This window comes from Schistocerca nitens, chromosome 2, assembly GCF_023898315.1.
Source record: "Schistocerca nitens isolate TAMUIC-IGC-003100 chromosome 2, iqSchNite1.1, whole genome shotgun sequence".
NCBI classification, from domain to species: Eukaryota; Metazoa; Arthropoda; class Insecta; order Orthoptera; family Acrididae; genus Schistocerca; species Schistocerca nitens.
In genome coordinates this window covers 790957272-790961866 of record NC_064615.1, presented here as the reverse complement: position 1 = coordinate 790961866, position 4595 = coordinate 790957272, and positions in this window count along the sequence as shown.

Sequence of the window (4595 nt, the reverse complement as noted above, 5' to 3'; positions counted from 1 at the left end):
AAGTGAAAGGCCAAATTAGATAGCCAAAGAAGCAGCATTTCTGACTGCTATCTGTGCGGGATGAGCTGGAGTTTTGTGAAGCAAAAGCACACCTTGTACGGATTCCCGCTGCGCTTCGTCTTGACGGCGTTTCGTAACCTATTCACGAGATTAGAATATATGTTCCACTGAGGATTTGTTCTCTGTGTCCATAATATATTAGCACTGCACTGTGGTAGCTCCAAACAACGATCTTGCGGGATCATTGTCGGGTCTTCTCCTTTTCAGGCAGTGGCGAATCCAAATATTTCCACCGCTTTCTTCCGTTCTTTGTTCGGAGTCATTGTGAAACTGAAGTTACGCATTGACCTTACGCAGCAGCAACATTTCTGGGCAGAACCAACACAGGTCGGTGACATTTCTCATGTTAAAAATGTCGTGCAAGATGTCCCACTTTTTCCACTACCGCCTTGATTGTAATACACCGCCTTTCGAGTACCAGCGATTTCCGGCTTTTCACAGTGTTATTATCTGTCACTTCATTCTTCGGCATTCTGACTTCTCTGAACACGCTGAGATCGTCCGCGCCAAACAACCACCGTGTCATTTGATATTGCATTATTCCCTTTCACTTCCATCAACTCGGTACTCGGTATGGATTGTTCCAACGTTGTTTACCAGTAATTACACAAAACAAATTACCGCACGTTGCACCATTTTATTAACAGGTTGGGCCATTATGTTTAGGCACGTACAGAGGCGTGATACGATAGTGGTTCAAATGGTTCAAACGGCTCTAACCACTATGGGACTTAACATCTGAGGTCGTCAGCCCCTAGACTTAGAACTACTTAAACCTAACTAACCTAAGGAAATCACACACATCCACGCCCGAGGCAGGATTCGAACCTGCGACCGTAGCAGCATCGCGGTTCCGGACTGAAGCGCCTGGAACCGCTTGGCCAAAGCGGCCGGCTGTTACGATACTGTAGTGCAAGATTTTTTTGTGTACGAGACTTTTAATACATGAGTATTACTGCCACTTTCGAATGCTTGTTTATGTTTTGTCACTAAATCACCTTAGAGGTTTGTTTGTATATTTTGTTTTAGCGCGCTAGTACAACTTAGGTCCTACGCACCCATGTCAGAACCTTAGAACACTAAGACGAAAAATAAGTTAAAAAGCAACCACACGTTAAGCCCGATAGACGGAAAGAAAGACGGCTAAATGCTAGGAGTTCCTCATGGAGAAAGTGCCAGGATTTTTTAACAGATGTTTAGACACCTAGGAGACTAAGAGTATTAATTCCAGAACGACTTCTCGTGACCTCCGTGCTCATATTTCACGTCATTCCGCAAAGATACTAGTCGCTCGGAGATACTAAAGGAGAACAACGTCATAGGCTTCTAAATATGTCTTACAGTCTCACAAATACTGTTTTGGTCATTGCATAGCTGCCGGCCGGAGGGGTCGAGTGGTTCTAGGCGCTACAGTCTGGAACCGCACGACTGCTACGGTCGCAGGTTCGAATCCTGCCTCGGGCATGGTTGTGTGTGATGTCCTTAGGTTAGTTAGGTTTAAGTAGTTCTAAGTTCTAGGGGACTGATGACCTCAGAAGTTAAGTCCCATAGTGCTCAGAGCTATTTTTTCATTGCATAGCTCTAGGGTTGTGTATTGATTGTTTCGTCATCTTGTTGCTCGATCCGTCCTGGACATTTTTGTCGTTAGAGTAAGGGCACTCTTCCTTGAAAGATGCAGTCATTTACTGGGGGGCAACTGCGACGTAGAATACATATTATACTGTGGAACAGTTTCAGAGACTGTATCAGTTAACTTCCTTTTCACTGGTATGAGACTAATTCCAAAGTATGCCGGAACACAAGCTCACTGCAGGTGAGTGAAAACGGTAAATGATGACAACAGATTTTGACACATCACTGAAATCTGAAAGAAAACAACTAATACATCTCTGACACCTACAATTATGGATAAGGGGTGTAGGGCGAAAGGTTTGCGTCCATGTACCATCATGTATCATTTCTTATTACTACGTTATTGACATAAATACCTCTGAAACAGGTAAAATGGGAATGCCGTGTGGCTAGGGCCTCTCCCGTCGGGTAGACCGTTCACCTGGTGCCAGTCTTTCGAGTTAACGCCACTTCGGTGACTTGCGTGTCGATGGGGATGAAAATGACGATGATAAGGACAGCACAACACCCAGTCACTGAGCGGAGAAAATCTCCGACCCAGCCGGGAATCGAACCCGGGCGGTTAGGAATGACATTCCGTCGCGCTGACCACTCAGCTACCAGCGGCGGATCTGAAAGAGGTAAGCCTTTGGCAATCTCAATTTCAGTTAATTGCAACACATATTGAGTAAGATACTAGATCTCAATAATAAGGAAATTTAAAACATGTTAATAAGAGTTTCAGCTTACACAAATTATGAAATAGCTCTGAGTTTAATTAAAGGGAACCGGCGCGCCTTCAATAACAGCTACAGTTACATAAAATTACCAAATAGAAAACAGGCTGGGCTTCAATAATAACAACTTCAGTTGCGTAAAATTACCAAACAGAAAACAGGCAGGCCTTCAATGATAACAGGTTCAGTTAAATAAAGTTACCAAAATAGAAAACGGCACACCTTTTTTAATAACAACTTCAGTTAAGTAAAATTACCAAATAGAAAACAGCCATATCTTCTTTAATAACAGCTTAAGCTATGTAAAATTACCAAATAGGAAACAACCGGTCTTCAATGATTTAGTTAAGCAAAATTACGAAATAGAAACAGGTAGACTTTCATTAATAATAGCTTCAGTTAAATAAAATTACCAAATAGGGGAGAGGTAGGACTTCTTTAATAACAGCTTCAGTTTCTTTAAGTAAGACTATCAAACAGAAATCAGGTAGGCCTTCTTGAACCACTGCTTCAGTTAAGTGACCAAGAGTTTCAATTGCCTCTCACAAGGGGTGCATCAGAAGCATCAGTAGGGTTATACGTAAGGAGCGCAAGACTACACCAACTAGTAAAAAAATGGTTCAAATGGCTCTGAGCACTATGGGACTTAACATCTGTGGTCATCAGTCCCCTAGAACTTAGAACTACTTAAACCTAACTAACCTAAGGACATCACACACATCCATGCCCGAGGCAGGATTCGAACCTGCGACCGTAGCGGTCACGCGGTTCCAGACTGAAGCGCCTAGAAACGCACGGCCACACCACACCAATTAGTAAGGCCAAGAATGGTTACAAGGAGAGAATCGACCTTCCATGGCGCTTTTTGTTGGATGTAGACCGGCAAAAGAAATATTAACACAGTAAGGTTAATTACGTGAAACCAAAATAATCAACGAAACTATATACCCGCGTTACTGCAAGATACCGGCTGTACAACGACGGCGAAACGCCCGACAGAAAACTAAGCTACCACACCCAATAACATGACCTCAGCAACTGCAAATATTGAGATCCAGGTACCTCCTAAGCCAATAAAAATAACAGAGCGATGACGTCTGCAATGCCCAAATGTATCTCGATACCGGTACCCTGTCGTATTACAACAGAAAGGTACTTATCGAAGACATTTGCCGGGGAGGTTGTCTAAAACCCAACCATATAAGTACTGCATGAGGAAGAGGGGTCCGACCACAGCATGGAAGAAACGCGTTATCACTCCGGCTCAGGAAACACCATTGGCTCCCACAGTTTAAATATTCTGTTAACAAACAACCAAGGCCAATATCGACTCAGGAAAAGAAAATAACCGCAATTCAAGGAACCAACTGGCGGTGGAATAGTTCAGCTAAGAAACCGCACTGATCGCAGCAGACCGATAGGCATAAGTAAGGAATAACTGTTAAGATTTCATAACCCAAATCTTAAGTTCACGAATCGAAGATGAAGTTTGCCAGTTCCAAAAGGGGGTCAATAATTCAGCTCAGTATACTGGCTTCAACTCTCTCATCTGTGTGCCACATCTTAGAGCTGGCTGGCCAGGCTACGCTCCAAGACGGCACTCGAAGTCAGCCACGAATTCAAATAAGTCCACAGATAAGGGCAGCAACCAGTCGCCGGACTCTGTGCCCAAGACGCTTGCGCAAGTGATCGCCTTACTCGCCGGGCGGACCTTACGTATCGTCCTCCTCACTCCGTTAGCACTCCTCAGCTTGCAGTGCTACAACGCGCCCCGGCCCCATCAACAACCTCGAGCAAAGATCTTAGTGGCCTCAAACCAGAGGGACATCATACGACGGATCAAGCTAATGGCCCTAGGAATTCGAAAGGTGACGCCAGCAACCCATCCACGGCTCAATCAGCAGTCACATCATTCTTCATCAAGATCTACATCTACATCTACATTTATACTCCACAAGCCACCCAACGGTGTGTGGCGGAGGGCACTTTACGTGCCACTGTCATTACCTCCCTTTCCTGTTCCAGTCGCGTATGCTTCGCGGGAAGAACGACTGTCTGAAAGCCTCCGTGCGCGCTCTAATCTCTCTAATTTTACATTCGTGATCTCCTCGGGAGGTATAAGTAGGGGGAAGCAATATATTCGATACCTCATCCAGAAACGCACCCTCTCGAAACCTAGCGAGCAAG